Source organism: Lemur catta, chromosome 1, assembly GCF_020740605.2.
Source record: "Lemur catta isolate mLemCat1 chromosome 1, mLemCat1.pri, whole genome shotgun sequence".
Taxonomy (NCBI): domain Eukaryota; kingdom Metazoa; phylum Chordata; class Mammalia; order Primates; family Lemuridae; genus Lemur; species Lemur catta.
Window position 1 is genome coordinate 232,179,238 of NC_059128.1, and position 21,872 is coordinate 232,201,109.

At 39.6% G+C, this 21,872-nt stretch overlaps 1 long non-coding RNA gene across 2 annotated transcripts in view; it reads right to left on the reverse strand.

Annotated features, from left to right (window-relative positions):
• The window catches only part of LOC123630556, a 43,623-nt gene extending 23,659 nt beyond the window's left edge, over window positions 1–19,964 (reverse strand). Inside the window, exons 1-3 of one of the 2 annotated variants that reach the window (XR_006732701.1) lie at window positions 19,745–19,964; window positions 15,750–15,819; window positions 15,044–15,143 (exon numbers count right to left, since the gene is read on the reverse strand). This is a non-coding gene — a long non-coding RNA (uncharacterized LOC123630556). Of the gene's footprint in view, window positions 1–15,043; window positions 15,144–15,749; window positions 15,820–19,744 lie in introns of those variants that run through there. The other variant, XR_006732702.1, reaches the window with a different exon arrangement.
• Between the last annotated feature and the right edge of the window lie 1,908 nt (window positions 19,965–21,872).

Consider the following 21,872-nt stretch of genomic DNA (forward strand, 5'->3'; position numbering starts at 1 on the left):
ACTTGCTCATTTCCCAGTGTGGTTGAGTAGCTTCAAGCTACCTTCATGCCAGGAGAGGAAAAGGAAAAAAAAAATTGAATAAAACTGTAGTTTTAGGTTGAATGGGCTAATGGTAAAGCTGAGATTAGCATCCAAATATGCTTGATTTTAAAGGTTCCAAGAAGTGTTGTGAATGAGCCAAGCAGCATCCTGGCCTCCTCTCCCCAACTTCCCACCTACAATTTATCAACATGAGTAAAACAACTAAAACTAGAAAGGGAGAAAATTACTGCTTCAGTTTTTTAATCTAAACGCTAACTCAAATTGTGCTTCTCAGCCTCATCGGTCCCACATGGCTTTCAGTGGGAAAACTAAAACTGTATGTACATTGCAGAGACCAAAAAAAAAAAAACAGAAAAATTTTCTACCTTCTAGTTCGTTCTCTAGAGGTCGATGTTAGGTGAGTCCTGCAGTCTAACACAAATCTGCCATTTAATAACCATGCAAACATAACTTTCAATAAAAATTACTCCAACCTTGCTAGTTTGTTACAAAAGCCTTGCTTGTTATCTGAGATGCTACTTTTCCTAATTTATAAATAGTGAGAAATTTTATTTGGTATTGTCAGAAAACGGAAACTATGGCTATTATTGATGTGACCTGCATTTAGTATCATTGGAGTACAACATTCTCTTTTATCTCAACAAAGATTCACGGACATTAAATTCTGGTTTGAGGGGTCTCTAGATTCCATCTTACAGCTTCGAATAAAGTAAAATAGGAATTTAAAAAATGTAAATGTGGTTTCTGCTGACAGAAACTGTTTTTGAGTTTCAAAAGAGTTTTGCTCAGCACTTAGTGTTGCTATCTGGTCTTATTTTAATTCACTGCAGACACACTGAAAGACTATAAGTCATGAGCACGGGTTAGGAACATACAAATGACGGCAAGATATATTATGTGCATTAAACTCTGACCTCGTAGAAGCGGAGACCGCCTAGCAATATCTTTCCTGAGATGCTTTTGCAGAATTGTTGTGGCTACAACCTGAATTTAATAAGAAGGAATGAAGAAACTGGGACTTCACATAGCCTTCCCTATTTGATAGATCCACTAAGTTCTCTGCCCCAAAGACCGTTGTCCTACAAATTACATGCTGTTGCTATTATGAACCAACAATATGCCCAGCAAACTCGTGATCATCATTCAATTATAGCCTATTGGTTAAGAATAAAAATTCTGGAGAGAGATAAACCCAAGTTCAAAATTTGACTTTATCTGTTATTAGCTGTGTGTCCTCGGGCAAGTTACTTAGCCTCCCTGAGATTTGTTTACTTACCTATAAATTGGGGATAAAAATTCTCACCTCATAGAGTTACACGAAGACTGATTTGGATAATATTCAATGCTGGCATTTAGTGGGTGTTATTATTTTTTGCTATCTTAAACGCAATTGGTGCAAACAGTAAATTTACACACTAAGCACAAATTCCTCACTGCATACACATACACATGCATAGGATATATATGTATATTGATTTTATATATATATATAATCTCAGTGCTATGGTCTGAATGTTTGTGTCCCCCCAAATTCCTATATTGAAACCTAATCACCAATGTGATAATATTAGGTATTAGGAGAAGGGGGCCTTTGGGAGGTGATTAGGTCATGAGGGTAGAACCCTCATAAATAGGATTGGTGCTCTTATAAAAGAGAACTTGGAGAGCTAACTCACCCTTTCACCATGTGAGGACACAGTAAGAAGGTGCCATCTATAAAACAGAACGTGGGCTGTCACCAGATACCAAATCTGCTGGCATCTTTATCGTGAACTTCCCAGCCTCCAGAATGATGAGAAATAAATTTCTGTTGTTTATAAACTACCCAGTTTATAGTATTTTGTTACGGCAGCCAGAATGGACTAAGACACATAATCATTGTGAAATATATATGTAGAGAGTGATATATCTAGGGTATACACACACACACACACACACACACATATTACATTATTACTGTAATGAGCTCTGAAAAGCAGTAATTTTTCTCCTTTATTTCTTTCCATAAAACATCACAGTGAAATCTACTGACTTATTCCTGGCATCCCGGGTGATGCTTACAGACTAAAGATGGCCTGGGCCACACACTGGTAGGACCCATTAGCAAAGTACAGCTTGTTGCCTCTGTCTGGTCAAGCATCCAGTAGACTATAAAAACACTTCCATGGTTTTATTCTATCATAGTTGTTAATTCACCCCTCCTATTGATTCAATCCTATGAAAAAAACGTCAAGCTGTGGATTCCTTAAGCTACACTAACAGCAAAAAAATGCATTTGTGATATTTTGTTAGAAAATAATTTGATAAAAACTTTATATTTCAAGTTAACTCATTTTGACATTTAAAATATATGTACTCAATGAGTTCAGAAATAAACTATTAATGTCAAAACATTACTTTTATTTGTTTTATAAATCAACTTTTTATTAAGATGCTTCTCAAATTCAATATTAAAAAGTGGAGAGTCTATGAGTAAAGAGAATGAGGGGATTTTAGTATTTATTAGGAGACGGGTACAGACATTTCTATCTTAAAATGCTCATACACACACATTGAAATTTAGAAACTCCCACTGACTAGAGGAATGCAGACAGAGAAGAATTAAGAACTGGAGCTTTAATGGTGGGGGATGGTGAAGAAACACATTAAGTCACTGGCTCCGCCCTGCCACAGTGACATTATCCCCCATATGGTAGTTTGTGTTTCTGTGGTTTGCTCAGGGCTTGGGCTAGTTTTCAGTAATTTTCTTCAAGGTCCTCTAAGCCAGTTTAAAATTATTTTTGTGAACTATTCATTGCATCACATGCGTTAGCAAAATCTACCACAATCTAATAAGCATATGGATATGTTCTCTGCAATGCAGTTAAGAGGCTCCTTTTCTTGAATTTCAACTTTTTACCTCATTGCAGCAAAATCTCTTTACCTCCTTGGTATTTAAATTTTTCCCAGGCGCGGAATGTTTTGACTCAGTCTTGCTGTGCAATCCACAGGAGACTTTAAAATTCATGGTCTGTGCCTCCAAGTAGAGGTTTTACAAAATAAACAGAACATAAAATGGTAAAAAGTCATAAATAGGTCATTATATATGCAAGGATTACAGCTTATTTTGTTCTTTGCTTCATTTTTAACTCAGTCATTGCAAGGGATTTCTTGAGTGCCCACGATGTGAAAAACACTGGGCCATAGTTCTTTGGCCCTGGACCCTGTGCAAGTCTTCCCCCTGCTGGACCCACATGTGATACCTAACACACACACACACACACACAATCACACACAACGTTTGGCCATTGTCTCTATCCACTTTTTTTTTTTTTTACATTTGGTAATTGTTCAATGTTTTATTTGCTGAGGTCACCAATTTACTTAGAACAGTTTTTTCCTAACTTTCAGATGAAAATAATCACCTGTAGCATTTAAAATTACCATTTTGGAGGGCCCTTTCCCTGGCATACATGACTCAATAGAGCTGAGAAAAGGACCAAGAAGTGTTATATGTAGAAGTTTTCTCATATAAGTCTTTTCCACAGGTAAGTTTAGGGAACACTGGGGTAGAAAGTGGTCTCTCAGGTGACTTCCAACTTTTACACACACACTTCAGACAATCTCAATGACTTTTCTTTGAGTTCTTAATTGATAAATTACGTCCACTTTCTCCTTTAACCTCTGGCCCTGAAGTGTTCTCACTGCCTGAACTTCCAAAGCAGCCATCTGCACTATTCAGTACTTATGCAAGAATGAACTTGTAGAATCCCTTCAGTGCCTCAAACTTTTATTTAAATCTTAAATTTTATTTCTGTCCCTACTGAGACTTTGGTAGACTCTTCGAGAGAATGGGCGATATTTTATATTCCTTTCTGTATTTCTTCATTTGTCTTTCCACAATGCTTTACACTCAAATGAGGTTTTGTTTTTAATTTAATTTTCCCCTTAAATACTAATATCTTGTTGTGTGAGTAAAGAATATATGATTTCATTCCATATACCAAGAGGCATAAGGTTTGGGAACCAGTGTTTTATCTCAGCTGGTGCAGCTGTTAGGGACTCATATAACCCCCTAATCCTTTGTAAAAACTTAATCGGACAGCTGCCTTGATAATATGTAGTTTCAATGACAACCTCTGTTGGGAAAAATAATATGCTATTGTAGTAAGTCTCACAGATTAGTGATGGAAATGTCTAATGGGCAGGAGTTCCCAAACTGAGAATCAAGTGGAAAGCTGAAAAAAATCACCTTTAATTTCTACCATGAGATGGAAGTGCATTCTCTTAATTCAGCAACTGTTGGCATCTCTGTTATATTAACGGTTTAATTAGACTGTTTCAGTGTAGCCGAACAGTTCTTTAAAGTACTTTTTAACAAGGATACTATTGTTAAAGAAAAACAGCTCTTTCATTTGAGCCATTAAAATTACAGGGGAGAAAAATGAAAAAAATACTCCTGACAGCATATTTTTTAATTCAGCTGTGACTTCTGCAGCCTAATCACCAAGAAGCTTCTGGAAGGCAATTCTTGTTTATACAGCAGTTTGATCTGGATTCTTGTAAAATTAAACGTAGGGTGACAAATTAAATTTAACACCACCACCCTCCAGGACATTGTAAATGTAAAGGAGACTAAAACAAACATGGGAAATGTTACTGTAACAGGGTAGTGTGAAGTCAGAGCCAACAAAACATAAAAATCTTGCTTATGAATTTAATTTAATGCAAAGAGTATCAACCGACAGTTGGTATTCATTATTTTTTATTTATCTTCCTACATCATCTTTCATATACCACTAGAATGGATGTCTTTGTTTCCTCACAGATTTTTTTGCTAAGAATTTAGCAGAGGCATCTATCTGGTTCTTACTTAAGCAGTTCAGTGGTTTTTTTTCACTATCATAGTTTAAGATCTCTTTCAAGAATTCACAAAATAAGCATCTTACATTGTTGGTGGTTAATTACATTAGAACGCTCAGCCTCTTTGAACTTATCATCAAAATGCATTTTTGTGTTTTAATGAAAAATGCTCACAGGTAATCTGAAACTTATGTCCCAACAGAATTTAACAGGAAAGACTTCTCAGCCTTGTCTGTGTTTATTTAGAAGTACAAGTAGAAAGACACTAAAAATTTAAATGAGAAGCTCATGTTTACAGTCTAATTTTGAAAGAAGTAGGAAATATATATTATGCAAATGTAACTAATCTAACACAAATATCCTGATTTGCAAATTTCTGAATTTAACAAGAAAAATGAGGTGACAATAAAGAGGAACATGAGTTGGCTACTCTGGTAGGGCCTTGGAGTGTCAACAAGTGAGATGGACTCTTGTCATTGTTGCCTGCCCTGACGTCTTATTTCAGGAAATACAGATAAGGAAGCCCAAGCCCAAAGGGTGTATGTTTCCTTCCTCAAGTCCCTGGTCACTCAGGCCACCAGGTGCCTCTGCCTGAGGATTTGAGTCTTCACTGAGCAACGCAGATGTCCGGGGGAACTTTGGAGATTATGGTCAGTGCCTCTGACGGAGGGTGGAGTCAGGTGTGGCTGGTGAAACCATAGCTGGTGTCTGTGGCGAGAACTCCAGTGGCACCATCCGGAACAGACTCTTCCTCACACGCCCTCTTGGCCCTGTGTTGCCTCCTTTGCTCTCTCCCATATGCCAGGCCTCCTTCTCCAGCCTTCCCACCCCTTCTGTGAACTACTTGACCTCCTTTCAATAAATTCATTTTCTATGTACAGTGCCAGAGTCAGTCTGTTGGTAGAACCAAGAATGCTGCATACAATATCAGAGTTTAATCCCAGCTCTTTCAGACCAGAAACTCCAGTGTGTCCATGTGCCTACAGGGTGTCAGGCTCTAGGGACTGGGCTGCTGCACCTCACAAGAAAGTGAGGTTAGGGTCATCAATGATATTTATTTAAATTCTTTCTCACCCCAAAGAAGACTTGAGATTACTTACACAGGAAGATACAACCCAAAAGAATGGAAAAAATAAGATGAAAAAAATAGGAGGAAGTAAAAAAGATTGCTGCATAAGCCAGATTTCTAAATATATTTATTTATAATGAGCAATGGAACTTGTAGGCAAACAAGAACACACAGTTTAACGTGTCTTCACATTCCCTTCTCTGGGAGAGAGCCTTCTCAGGAAACAGTGAGAGGCTTCTGGGGTGGGGGAGAAAGAATGATGACTATGCAGTCTAAACAAAGGAAACTGGGCCACCGTCAGGGATGGGCCACCAAATAGCAGTCCCTGTGCTCCTCTGCCCTCGTTATTGCTGCCACTGATGAGTTTCTGCCTTTGGTTCTGCCGGTCTTTTAAGTCCTTGTTTTTACAATCTAAATATATTTGGAAGAGATAATACATTAAGGCATTTACTTTAGCAAATTGTTTCCCAAATTTCAGTTATTCTTATGCTACTCTCAAATGTGCCATATTTACCTACTTGTGCTTTATATTGCCTTTTTATACCCAAATACCTCTAATATTTTTCTAAATAATATATGCAAATGTGGAAGCTTGCTATGCTACAGATTTTTAATACTCGTGGAAGTAAATCCACTGAAAGTTTATCAAGTGAACTTCATCCTTGTTTAAAAAATTGTACATAGAAGCTAAAATTTTGAAGTCTTTACTACCAGAAAATGTCTATATTCTGCTCAAACAATTGATTTATAGTTTGGCTGGGTATAGAATTCTAGGCTGAAATCATGTTCCCTTGTAACTTTGAAGGCATTCCCCAAATATCTGCTAGCATCACTTAATGATATTGATGAGAAATCAGAACTAGCTAATTTGGATTCCTTGTAGGTTACTTTTTTTTTCCTCACCAAAGTTTCTTATGTTCTTTTAGTCTTCAGCATTCTAAAATATCACAAGTTTGCCTACTTGTTTTTCTTTTTAATTCATTGTGCTGGACACTTTTCATCCAAGCGTTGTGTCCTTTGAACTCTAAGATTCTACTTTTTGATGATTTCTTCCCTTCAATTTTCCATGTTATTTCTGAGATACTTATTAGTTAGATATTGGACTTCCAGGATTAGGTGTCAGCCTTTGGAGACTGTGTCAGTCAAAGTTGGTTTGGGAAACAAAAGCCTTTTTTTGTGTGCCCCACAGGAAGTGTTTTGATGTAAGGAATAAGCATTGAAAGTGAAGTGTCTTCAACTGTCACTGATTACCTCAGTTCACAACCCGAATCTGTGTGATTCTCTAGATGCTCAACTTTAAGCTGCTTCAAACCTCGTATCCAACTTTTGCCATGTGTCTGCCTACAACTGCCTCTGAAGAATAAGGATCTGTCTTCTACCTTCCCAATCACTGTGACTGTCTTAAGGCTGCAATCTGAAACCACGAGAGGTGGCCATTCTGGGAAATGTAGTTTTTGCTTCTTAGTCCTGTGAAGAAGTCCTCAGCAGGGGTTTGGAGATGCCAAGATGACAGAGACAATCCAGCACAGAGCCACACCATACTCCTTCCCATATTAGCCATATGGTCTGGGGCAAGTTTTTTAATTTCTTAATGCCTCCTTCTCTCCAACTGTAATAATATTGTTACCTACCCCACAGAGTTGCTGAGAAGACTGATTGCAATAATACAGGTAATGGATGTAAATCAATGCCTGGCATATATCCAAGCACTTTTAGTATATGTTGGCTACACTATACTATATACTTATTTTTTCCTCACATTTCCACTGATGTCATTTTGCTCTAAATTTCAAAAAGCTTCTTTAACATTATTTTCCAGTATATCAATTTTTTTATAACATTAATAATTTTAGTCACTAAAAGAACTCTTTTTTTTTTTGAGACAAAGTCTTGTTCTGTAGCCCCAGCTAGAGTGCAGTGGCCTCATCATAACTCACAGCAACCTGAAACTCCTGGGCTCAAGTGATCCTCTTGTCTCAGCCTCCCAAGTAGCTGGGAATACAGGTACGTGCCACCATGCCCAGTTTTTTCTTTTTTTTATTTTTTGTAGAGATGAGGGTCTCACTTTGTTACACAGCATGGTTTCAAACTCCCAACCTCAAGCCATCTCCTCCCTCAGCCTCCCAAAGTGCTAGGATTACAGGCGTGAGTCACCATACCCTGCCTCAGATTGTTTTTTTTTTTATAGTGTCTTTGTTGTTTTACGATGCAGTTCTTCTTGTTTGTATTTTGTTCCTCTGTCCCATTGTTTTCTTTCAGCAATTTGTTGATAATCCCCTTCTTTTTTCTTATCTATTTGGGGTTTATTCTTTATATTTTTTAAAAAAATTTTTATTTCAGTAATATCTTAGAAGGATCAAGAGGCAAAGCCCTGGGGCTGGTCTGCCATCTTGTGCAGAAGCCAACGGTGCTGTTTTTACCCCAATTTTCCACACTTAGCAGGATTGAAACAGGCTCTCTCACTAGCAACAGTTCACAGTTAATCTGCCCTTACTGCATGTCAAGTGGTGTATTAAGAATTTTATATTCATACTCTCATCTAATTCACCGCAATCTTGAAACATAGGTACTAGTATTAGCCCCATTTCTTTAAAATGAGACGACTGAGGTCAAGTGACTTGCCCAAGGTCACACAGCTAGTAACCGGCAGAGCTAAAATACAGATCTATTAGCTTCAGAGTTCAGGCTCTGAGCTACTGCTACATGGATCTCATCATTTCAAATGGCTGCACAGTATCCTTGTGTATGTGTGTGTGTGTATTTATATCCGAGCCCTCTCTGATGAACACATAAGCTGTTTTCAAAATTTGTTGTCATAAACAAACCTTACACAAATATTTGTGTACTATAGGAAATTCTTTATGCACTGCACTTTCACTATTTTCTAAAATAAGTCCTAGCAGTAGATTTGCTAAATCGAAAGTTACACACATTACAACTTGTAAAATATGTTTTGACCAACTGTCCTTAAAAAAGAAGTTGTCGAGAACTGACGCTTCCACCAGCAGCAATGTGTGGAAGGGTCTGTTTCCCACATGCTCACAATACCTATCACTCAATTTTTGCCAATCTCATAGAAATGAAATGCTACCTTACTGTTTCAATTTGCTTTTATTTCATTTTTAACATGGCTGAACGTTCCTTCATACGATTATAGGTCATGTATTTTCCTTATTTTGTGAGTTGCCAGTTCATTTTCTGCCTTTCTCCTGGGTTAATGTCTGTAGCTGGTATGGATCTGTAAGTACTCTTTAGGGACAGTAACCTTTGCCTGTTATTTATGTTGCAAATATACTTTCCTGGTTCACTATTTCTATTTTTACCTTTGTTTATAGCATTTACAAAAGAAGTCTTAAATATTTATGTAGTCAAATCTATCCTAATTAACTTTTACATATATTCCCTTTTTCAGTGAATGAAAGAATGAAGCCAACATGAAAGTTGGTCCATTAGGAGTTTGATTTATGATCTGAGTTTCTAAAGGAATCAGGCAACTCAGCAATCTGTTGGCCCTACTTCAGGAAACAGGCAAATTGTTTAAGACGGTGAAAGTTTTCACTTACACACTGAATGTTTACCCAAGTCAACTTAAGAAGAACTTCCAGCCAGGCTAGCTTGAGAGCTACTAAGCTTATTATTCTGACTTATGTCTTGCTAAAATGTGCAGTACTAAAGTCAAAGCTGGATTTGGATGTTAGTGCAGGGATGGGTGCTGGGTCGGCCATCTTTATTCTTTAACCTTGAGCTTCTTACCTGGTGCCAGCTGCTGACATCAGAAGATCTTACTGCCATTTCTCCAGTTTTGTCCTTTGTTCATTGTTTCTGTTTAAAGTTGCTCCCAGAATAAATGAAATTCAAGTCATAACTAAGTGGAGATTAGATTAATAACAAGACTGTCTATCAGGCAGGGGTCCCTAGGGTATGGAAGAGCATATGAGCTCTGGGCTGCAGAGAATGCTTCTAAATTAAGGCTCCAGGTCCCAGGGTTGTGATTTAGGCACAGACTCTGGTTCAGGGCAAAGGTCTAGTTCTTCTTGTTCCTACATTTTAATTAGAAGGATCTCTCTGGACTCTCCTCTTACCTTCCTTCTCCAGGGAGCGAAACTTCCTTAGCCATGGCTAACATAACTGTCTCTACTCTTGTCATTTCCTCTCCTTAGGGTATTCATACAGATTCTTAAAAAGGAAGCAGCTTTTTTTTTTTTAAGTCTAAATTCTGATAAAAGGAAAGATGCAAATCCTAATTTCCTTTTTTAAAAAACACCGCTTGGATTCCAGCTCCTCTGATAGTCTTCCTGAGCATCCATCTGGAATTTTTCTACATTGTATTCAGTTATCACAGCCTTGACAGCTTCACATGATGTTGTGTTGGCTCCTTTATTGGTTCATCTGCTCTATGAGATGTTGGCCTTCCTTTTGGGTGGAATTGTGAACTACACATATCTGAATCTATAGCCCTTAGCACAATGTCAAACATATGTTAGTCACTCTGTAAATGTCTTCTTATTGGATCTGTGTTTGAACAATGGAAAATATTGGATTCCAACATGCTTATATCCTTGGCTTGGGGGAAGTGGGAGTTAATAGCTTTTGATATAAATGCTTGTGAAGAATAGTAGTATCCCAGTGGAAGCTTATCAGATAGTGGTTAAAAGAGGAAATATGGTGACCCTCAGCTAATCCCTTCATGGGAACAGCCAAAGATTAAGCAAAACCAGACATAGGCAGAGTGTGTGTCTGCTGAAAAGGAGAAAAAATATGTTTGGAGAGTAGGCTAAGCACACAACGTAACTAATGTGCAGGCTATTGTATTCATTGATCAGTTTACCTGAATTTCGTTGGCTAATGACTTACAGCACCACTAAAATAAGATGGATGATAACCGGATATAAAATTCAGCATGTCAAGAGTTACTTGAAGACATCTAAAGTTCAGTATAATTAACCAACCTTGAGATTCATTTAGACATCACAAAAGAATTTTTTATATGCCAAAGGTTCTTGTAGTATACATTTTCTAAAAATGATCAAAATGTGTTGTGGCAATTTTAGAGAAAGGAATATGTTGTCAATAGAAGCCAGTGTTTTAAATAGACATTTGCTAATTAATTCCAGAAATTAAAAAGTATTTAGATTTTGTGTAACTCACACCCAGAAATAGTCCAGACAAAAGATTTTTCTTGTCGCAAAATTGATCCAATGCGCTTCTCATATTAAAATTCTTTCCATGTATCATACACACACACACACACACACACACACACACACACACATATACTACTTGTAAGTTATTTTAGTTCCACCTCAATCACAATAAGACACTTGGCGCCCCCAAATGCATGAAGATTTATAGCATGAAAATCTCCTTGGTTCAAAATGCTGCCTCACTCCCTTTCTGCCCAGTGGGCAATGAAAAGTGGGATTATCAGGAATAGTCCTGCATCTTCTGGAAAGCCTCTACCGAATAAGCTCCTTCTTCCCATCACTGTCGGGCAGACACTCAGGCACAGAAGGGAGGTGCATGGACTCTAGCTTCCTGGGCTTCAGTGGGCTTAGTGAGAGCTATGAGTAGGTACATGAAAGGCCAGATGTCTTTTTGAAAAGTAGGAAAACAGAGTTCCATTTTACAACAGGCTCTGAAACCCCTTTTCTCCTGCTAGAAAGCTATCAGGACTAGAGAATCCAGTCCAATAACAGAAATTCAGTTCAATTCTAGAAGCTGTGATGTGTCCACTGACTGTAGAACTCACGAAGGTGCCAGCTGGTTCTTGGTCATGATCGTCAGAGGATGTATGAGATTGTCCCATGTTTCAGCACCTTGCCTGTTTTTTTGTTTTAGTTGATGTCCATTTGTTTTTGTTTTATAACTTGATAGGAATTCACTGAGGCATTGAGGTCTGTATTTGAGCTTAGTTTGACATTGATAATGATTGTTGGAATCATCATGGGCTGTTCTGATTCTCTGGCCTCATTAAGAGACAATACATGTTGAATAATGAGACTATCTTCTTCCTATCTTGCCTTAATTGAATGTATATGGTGGGCAACCCAAAGGTAAATTTTGATGACTGTTTTGTGGCTTCTAAATAGTGAGTGTAGCCTATATGGTTGTGTACAGTGTCGACTAAGCATTGTTTATTGTGTTGCCTGTTACCTAATGCCTCTCTCCAAGAGACTACCTAAGAAGAAGTCAATTAGCTGTTAGGAATATAGTGAAAACTGAGAAGTGGGAATGCCCAGTTTGATTTTTTTTGTGCACAGCAGAAAGTCACTTGAAGACCCTTCCAGGAAACCAGTCTATTCTTATTGAATTCATGGCATTACTCCCCTCCCCAGAAAATTATCAGATATCCCTTGGTGATGATAAGTAATGTTGCCTGCCATTTCTAATCTTTAAAAAGGACAAAAAGGCAGCAAAGTGATGCAGGTTCTAACTGCTACTAAGACATAAGACTACTGATGTCTAATTTCTTTCAGTGCTTTTCTTGTTAGACCAGAGGTTCTTTGCCATCACTTGTGACTGTTGTTATTCAGGACCTTGGAGTCTCCTGGGCATGGGTCTGGGCGGATGAAGTCAACCAGTATGGGCCACAATGGCTATCACACTTTCTTTATTGAAATGTCTAGCCATGCCTTGGTGTTTGTTGCAATGAGTAGATTCCTTTGAATAGTACTGCCCGGGGCTGTTTTCTCTCATGCAGTGTCACAGGGAGCAAGCTTTGTTCTTTCTTTTTTATGTGAAGAAGTAGAGCAGAGAGAAGTGAAATAACCCCAGAGGTAAAAAATTAAAAAAAAAAATCCATGCTTGAAATGGAACATCATAATTGTGCCAGTCATCCTGATGGCCATTCACTTCTCTAGACTTTAAGAGGGAAATGGGACTCTCTCCAAAGAAAACTGCCCTTTTAGTTCAGGGCCTTGGGGAAGATCTTTGATGCAGTCTCACTTCCTTGATGTGCCTTCTCTTCATTACAAATAGCCTTTCATGAAGCTTACAAGAAGGGACATGAGCGCAGGCACCCAGTTAGCAGCAACCTGTGTGAGTAACCCTGGGCAGGGTGTCTGGGTGGCTCAGGGAGGGGCAGAGAGGGTTGGTCTCGGGATCCAGAGCAAAGTTAAATCTCTTCCACAGTCCTTGACCATTGTTTTGTGTACTTTAGAGGAGCTGTGGATCTGTCCCTCCCTCTTCCACTCTTTGCTTATAGTGTCATCTGCTCCCCCTCCTCCAAACACACCGTTCCATCTGAGTCACTGCCATGTTTCTGTAACCTTGAGCAAGTCATGTCACCTTTAAGGGCTTCTGTTTATTTATAAAGAGAGCATAATAGTCATGACTACCTGCTCGCTGGAGCTCCCATTAGCAACACACAGATGAGGCAGAGCTGAGTGCTGGTGCCAGGGTTATAGATGGACAAGAAAACTCATCTGTGGTTCCCTGTGTTCTCCCAGCTAAGTGTGCTCTTTCTCTAGCAAAGATCTCCAGCCCCTCCAATTTATACCATCCTCAAGATTACATACCTGGGATCTCTTGAGCAGTTTTTTATTCCTCTCAGTTTATTTACCTAAGAGATAGGGACAGTCACCCCAAAGGGATTAAAATCATTTCTGTATTTTCATTAAAGAACTTTCTGATCTTAACTTTTATAGTTTTTCATAAAACACAGAATATTAAAGCTAGAGGAGACCTTAAAGATTATATACTCCCAAAACCCTGCTTCCATTTTGAAAATGGGAAAATTGAGGTTCAGAGAGCTGAACTGACGTGCTCAGATGCCTGATTGGCGTGTAATAGCAGGAGAATCAAACAGAACCCAAATGTCCCATCTACTGTGCCATTCTGTTACTGGATGGCAGAAGAGCAAGTAGACCCTCAGTGCACACCAATGGTACTTCTAGTCCTATCTTTAGTTTTCCTTGGCAATTCCAAAGTCTTTTTGTTTAAAAGCACTTTCTATACTAAATTCCCAGTTGATTTACCAATTTATTATCACTGACAAATATTTACTGAGGACTCATAATCTTCAAGATACTGTATAATGATTAAAAGTACACACACACATGCACACACATATGTACATACAGAGGATTCTAGGGAGGCTATGGTTTGGCCCACTTGGTAAGTTTAAAACCTTCTTGTCTCTGAGAAGTGGCAAGATTATGTAATCCTGTTTTAAAAACAGTGTCTAATATACTTCAGGGAAGGAGTAGATGATTGTTGCTGAACTGAGGGTAACCCATCAATAAATGTTTGTGGTTATTCACAGCAAGGATGAAGATGAATAAAGAACTGAAACTGAGCCAACACCAAGAAGTGTAAAAATTAGCACAAACCCACAGAGAAAGACAGCAGTAAGTCAGGACTAGGATACCTCTTGGGCTATTTCATGTTCAACTTGTTGAACTTCAAGTTGCCAGACAACTATATTCTATAACAAAACCTCTTATGAAAAATGGGGGATTTTCATTTTGCAAAGAGAAGCAAAACAAGATGAATTTGGGTAGACAACAGTCATGTTAGGGGAAGTCTAGCCATTGTTCAGGATTCCTACGTAGGAAGGAAAGCTAAATTTTGTGGAAAACACATGTTTGAAATCGAGGGTACATCTCCCTGGAATTTGTAGACTCAGATTGGGGTACTGGTTGTCCTTGGGTCATAGAGAAGTCTGCCACCTGCTCAGTCACTGCAATGTCTTCTGGTTGGTTTCTGGGTTTTCTCTTCTCTTGCAGACTGCTCATGCACTAACCACGAGTTTTAAGCCGCTTACCTTATGAAACCTAATGAGATCACCACAAAGTAGGCCCCATGGATGAAAGCCATCATTCCACAGCAATACACATGAACTCCAGCCAAATGCGCTATATAAGGCTTATCTTAAGAAATGAATCCTTGAAAACATCAGCCCAGTGATGACAAAAAAGAATTCTGCCTAGTTAGAATTCTCTGCAGGAAGTGTTTCTGATATTGTTTTGGCTTTAGAAAAAAAAAAAAAAAAACGGACCTTGTGGGGGTTACCTCAGTGCACAGTGAAACTGCAAATTCAAACTGCTTGAATCCTGTCCTCCAAATACAGAGGTCTTATGTGAAAACAATCTCATTTTCATTTTGCTTTCTGGGAATCCCTCCAAGGGATGGTGATTTGCCAGCTTTTTGTGACCTTCAGTTCCTTTACTGCTCCCATGGGCAACTTGACCTTGGAATTGTAGAGAGGAAGGGGAAAATTTTCAAGTTGGTACGGGGCAGGGGCAGACGTTTCATTCTCTCTGTTTGTTCCTTGTCCCAAACCATGAATTCTCCTGCACCAAGAACCTTAGACCCACTGAGATCACAGAAATGATGACAAAAAGTAGAATGAAGATGCACATTATCACCAAAGCAAGGATGTGGACAACAAAACTGTCACATGGGGTGGAGACTCAGGCAGCCAGCCAGGGGCAGTTCCCAGGAAAGCATTAGGAATAAGAAAACATTCTATCTCATCCAGATGCACTGCTAAGGCAGGGCTCCCTGACCACTCTGAACTTCTTAGGACTGAAATAGAATTCACAGGGCACAAGAATTCCACTCACCGGTAAGTATAGCTGGTTTCCAGAGGTTGAATCTATACTCACAATGGAGTCCTAATTTGTGAAGGACTAACTTAGGTTCCCCACCATTTGACAACTATTTGACCCAAGAGACAACCATCAGGTTATAGGATTAACCAAGAGAGGGTTTGTGTTTTGATTATCAAGAGACACCATGGAGGCTGTAACCCCTACTCATGCATACAACAGATTAGAGGACAGTGGTTTCTTACCTTTCTCCTAGCAGGAACCCCTTTGATATTTTATTTTGCTCATGGGCACATGGGCTTGAAAGATTTTTGCCTTTAAGAAAGATTTTATTAAGTAACAATTAGCATCTTCATTTTCATTATTCTATGAAAATCTAATTAGAGTAACAGCATTACCACATTGACCTGATAGAATTCCAGCCAAAAGCAAAGCAACCGATGTTTGAGTGGGTCCCTGTAGCCCAAGAACATGCTGTTTAGTCATTTGACGTTTTTAATTTCTGTAAATAGCTTGTGGGCCCCATTCCGACCATTTGTAGGCCTTAGGAATCCAGAGAACTGCTTGTGTATTAGGACAAAAAGAACAAAGAATTTGGAGTCCTAGGACGAGTGAGATTGAGAAGGGCACTCATCTGCACTGAGTCTCAGGTTCCTTATCTACAAGGATATCATCTTACAGGCCTGTGATAAAGATTAAATAAAACTACTGACTTGCTGGAAAGTCTTGAAAAATTTAGCTTTCTCAAAGACTGAAATTTCACTGCAGAAATAAACTTTTAAAAAATCTCTGTATGATAAATGAAAAATTTGTTTCTTTTACATTACATTAAAATCAATTTAAAAAACACCAAACAATGAAAACTATGTTTGTAAACCAGGAAATAAGAACAATCCTGAAGCTCTCACAGCTTCAGAAAGGTATCAAAGCACTGACCTGTAGGCAATTGTTATTGTGTGTGTGTGTGCGCACGCACGTGTGTATGTGTGTTTTGTGGTTGCTTTCCGAGAGGAAAACCACTGTGGTATTCAGTTTTATGCCTGCACAGCATCAAGAACATCTGGTGAGGGGAGGAAGAGGGGATAAACATATACTCCGAGGATCCAATCAAATAATCTAGAAAGGACTATTTATGCTTTTGCACTTAGAATGTGAACAGTGTAGACGCCATTGAGTATGTTTCCCAGGACAGAATGCTAAAGAACATGGGCGTTAGAGTCAGACACACCTCAACTCAAATTTCTCCTCATCTTACTAGCTCTGTGACTTGGGCAAGTTGCATAGTTTTGTTATGAAAATTAAATTTTTTAAAAAAGTGTAGATAGTAAGACAATAGTTCATTTCCTAGTCATAATAAGCACTTGATAAAAGTAAAATATTGTTATGAGTTCTTGTGTTTTAGCTTCAACTTTTTCTCCTAGTGTTTTAGTTAACAAAAATGATAGCACGTGAGTATAGTTCAAGTGGCGTCAGTTTAGAAAAGAATAGTGGTAGACGTGGTGATGCAATCCCTGTTTGTAATGCCTTTGCTATCACACCCTTGAGGTATGCATGAGGCGGGTGAGTAAAAAGAAGAAACCCTTTGTTCAAAGATGTTTAGCCAACCACATTTCATGATGGCGTTTGTTTATCTTGATCTTGTAAATGCTCAAGGATTGTTGCTGCTTTGGAATTTATGCTAGACAGCTAATGGAATTTTTAGGAGACATCTGAACAAAAATGAAACTAGAGGCAGGGATACAGAGGAAGGCTTCTTGCTGCACATTACTCATTTACTGCTTAAATGACACCAACAAGCCATTCGTACTGCAGGCCAATGTGGGTCTCTTTGGGTTGCAGATAGTTGGAGCCTTGATATGATGGATGTTGATGGATGGTTCTTCTTGCTTTAAGCCTCTTTGTGCCCAGCTCTCCTGGGTTTAGATGAGTGGGTATTAGCTGAGGTGAGGAGAAATAGTAAATAAAATCTGGAGTTCCCAGAGAAGGATTGGGATAGGGTCATTTCTTTCTCTGGAGTTAGTTCAGATGTTGAACATTCATTGGGGCACATAGGTTTGAGTCTACGGAATAGAAAGGGGTGGAGATCTAGGTGAGAATTAACTGGGTTTACTTAGGGAATATCTAGGACCGAGAAGACTCTGGTGACTGCCACTTTTAGAAACACCCCCTTTTGCTCCCTGCCTGTTTGTCCTTTTATGTCCCGTCAAAGAAGATCCAGTCCAGTCCAATGCTGGCCTTTTGCTTGTTGTGGCACCCACCTGGCCTCGGGCATGGCACAGCAGTGGGCCAGTGGAGAAGCTCTGACAGTGTTAGTCGGCCTTGCTACTTGGGTGACCTCCCAATTTGTGCTTCTCCATGTCCTCAACTCCATGACTTTATGGGGGAAGCACTGGATTGACTACAAGGCAGAGCTGAGTAGAATCCTGGCTCAGACTCTCCCTAATTGAATAATTTTGGGCAAACTAATTAACTTCTGTATTCTAACTTCCTAACACATAAAAACAATAACAATGCCTGTTCTAATCTAGTCAGTCTTGAGAATAATCTCCTTCTACCTACTATCCAATATACTTGGAATGGAAAGAAAAGCTGGATATACCCTCAGGGGCTTCCAGTGTGCTTTTAGGCCTTGAGCCAGATGCTGCCCAGGAAGGACAGGTCAAACCTGTGTGTCTGTCCCCAGCCTACAGTAATGTGGGTAAGTCTGGTCAGTGCATTTGAGCACCCCGAGACCCTTTGGCATCTTCAAAACCACCTCCATCAACTGCATTATCTACAAACATGCTCTGGATACCAACCACAGCCACACCCACACCCACCCATTTTACAGGACTTAGTATCTTTACGGAAATTTATCAGTTTTCCATAATTCTGCACAACATTCTTGGTAGGTATCTACAGACTTACCCCAAATCACACATAAGTTTGTGTCCACAATGGCCTGAATTCTCACATCTAGTTAACTGCTTCAGCCACTAAACATTCAAGTCACAAACATTACCTGAGGGAAGTCACTTCAGTTCCATAAACCATTGATAAAAAGTGTCAAAAATTACCTCATCCAATACATGGTCCAACTCCTTCCCTAAAGGGAGTTCAGAAAAATAGGGCCTCCGTATCACCAAGCTTCTAACTAATATTAATAATTATAAGAACCAGAAACCACCACAGAAGCCTGACAGGTGTATGTAGGGATAGTATGACAATGTTGCTGAAATTAGAGGAGTTATATTCAGACTTAAAGAAGAATGGATCATGTTCATTAAAAATAACATATTTCCAGAATATGTAGATGTAAAGGGGAAAAATTCCAAGTATTTCTTTTGGTGATTACTTCATAACCTAGTTTTCCTCAGGAATCATTTAGTCATTTGTTTCGTAGTTAGTTAGTCTACTTCTTCCCTATAGACCTCCAGTGACAGGCGAAGCTATCTCTAAAGCCACAGCTCTTGTTCCTGAGGTGAAATCAGGTATCAGGTTTGTGTATGAGTCTTGCTTATATTTATTTATCACTGAGCTTAGAGGGACCTTGGGGCATTTACTACTCTGGGTAGGATGAAAACTTAGTCTAGTCAGAAGAAAATAGGGGCTATAGCTTCAGAGAAGGGTTCCTTCTAAGTTGCCTGCCTGTATTCCATAAAGAGTCTCAGTCGGGAGGAGGCTTTGGGGGTCTTCTGTTCCAGGCAGGAAACAGCCTGGCCTCAGTAAATGATTGACCTGGGTGCCCAGTGTGATAAGCTTAGGTAAATAGGCTTGATTCTGCTCCAGTAGTTTTAGGACTTTTAACTCTCTAGGTTCCAAAGCTGAAAAATGCAGTTTACTCCCTCAAATGATAGGTTGACAGCCCTCTGAATTATATGCACACTGTTCTCTATGGTATATCTTGAAAGTGGAAAAAATTCATGCAAGCAAAATTCTGGAACAGAGTCACGTTTGTGGAGCCACTACTAATGGGAAAATTTCAATAAATCACAAATATAAGTTGTTATGAGAGATTTTTTAAAAAAACTTTCCAAATTTTTGAAATGTGTACAGGAACAACAAGAGAATATGGAAGGAAAATACAGCTTGCTTTCCAGAACATGCCAATGGGCAAATGATTGAATTCTCCCGACACACACTCACACCTACCACCTCGCCTTCAGCAGCCCATCCTCAGAGACACTCTGGTTACAAGGCTATGCAAGGTGCTTGTTTCATAATCTTGAGGGAAGGGCCCATGACCAGATAGACCACTTACCTTGATAGCTGCTTTTCCGTCCCAGCTCTTCCCTCAGCTTTCTTTCTGACTCAGCAGTGATAGTCCATGGCTGTCCCAACACTTGCTGAAGAGGTTGGGATGTTGGGAAGAAGCATCAACACAGGCTTCTACTTTTCCCGCAGCATGAAAGTGAGGTGTTCCCCTCGGTTTCCTTCCCTGCTCTCTGTGGGCCCTGCAGACAGTGGCACAGTGGGCAGTGACTTGCTTGAAGCCAGGTATATTGACAGATGTGAAGGAGGGAGTCTGCGCCGGTCTCAGCAGCCTGGTCTAGCCAATCATCACGCACCAGGACAGGCTGCTAGTCCTGCTCAAATCCAACCAGAGGGCTGGGTGACAAAATCAGATAGCAGGACTGTCGGGGGCAGAAAGCACAGTCTGACCGCTACCGACTACCCAGAAAAGTGGTTACCTTGTAACTGGATCTGGGAAGTGGACCAGAGCTTCTGACAATAATTTACATATGGGAGGGAAATTTTCCTCCCTTATATTTTAGCAATCTCAGAAGGGAATTTGGAGGTTTCTTTACCAAATCTCCCATTTAATCATGGAGTTTCTTCTATTGAATTCTTATAGGGTGAGACTCATCTGGAAGTTCTTTGAATAAATATATTTATCATTCATTGAGAATGCATTATATGCTATGCATTTCCTATATGTTATCACAAGTCCTCACAATAACCTTGGGATTGCATCCCTATTTTATGGATGAAGGAACTGAGGCTCAAAGGGCTAATAGTCATGCAACTAGTAAGTGCTGAAGGCAGGATTTGAACCCAGTTCTACTCTAAAACCAGTGCCAGCATCAGTATCCTTTCTGTGACACGCTCTGTGGTAGGTTTAATTAGTCCCCCAAGGAAGTGCACGTCCTAATCTCCAGAACCTGTGACTGTTACCTTACGTGGCAAAAGGGACTTTGCAGATGTGATCAAGTTAAGGATCTCGAGATGGGAGATTGTCCTGACTATCCAGGCAGCACAGGGGGCCTTATGAGAGGCTGGCATCGAGGAGTGTGGTGACAGGAGCAGAGTCAGAGACCGAAGACGCACTGCTGGCTTTGAAGATGCAGGGAGGGGCCGTGAGCCAAGGAGTGCAGGCAGCTTCTAGAAGTGGAAAAGACACGGAAATGCATTCTCCTCTAAGGTCTCTAGAAGGAACACAGCCCTGAGGACTCATTTTAGACCTTCAAGGTAATAAACATGTGTTGTTGTAAGCTATCAAGTTTGTTATATGAGCAATAGAAAACAGTTAAACATTCCCTTAGAAATACTTTTTGTTAGTGAATTCACTATTTCATTTAGCATCCCATTCCACATAGTAATACTCTTGATTTGGCTAAACTCTACCTTCTCGAAATGGCAACTCATGGGTCCTAGTTCTTCCCTGCACACGAGGCACTCAGCGAGGCAGCTGGAAATGGTGAGAAACTGTGCCCGGGTGGGAGTCAGAATCTTGACTCTAGTCCCAGCTCTGTCTCCGTCAGTCAGTTCTGCCTTTCAGTTTTCTCTCCTATAACATTAGCTCCTAGCAGAAATGTTCTTTGATCCCTTCCACATCTAACATCATAATATTCTAAAACCAAGTCATGTAACAATTTTCAAATATTTGAAGATATCCCTGTTACCTTTCTCCCCGTTTTTCCTGTTTGACCTTTTCCAGCTTCTCCTCTGACATGACTTCTGGACCCTTCCCTGTCCTGGTTGCCCTTCTCTGGGAAGGCTCCAGCTTACCCATTTCCCTCTGACATGTGGTGCCCAGATCTGCACATCGTGCCCCTGCTGTCCCTTGTCTACCTGCCTGGTTCCTCTGGCTTCTGAACACCCTCTCTTGCTAGATCCCATCTAACTACTCCTTAGGACACTTTGGACTTAGCCAAGTCTGTTTCTTCTTGTCTTGCTTTATCTGATCTTACCTCTTGAAAGAGAGCACCGTAGTGAACAAATCCACAAGAGTCTTAATTTAGATTTTTTTTTTAAAATAGGAAGAACCAAAGCTTTCTAGTGCTAGCCTAAATTAGCCATCCTTGCTTGCTTAACATTTAAATAATTCATTCTCACAGGCATTAGAAAGGCAATGGTTTTAGGACCATAGATTCTTCGAGAATTTGATG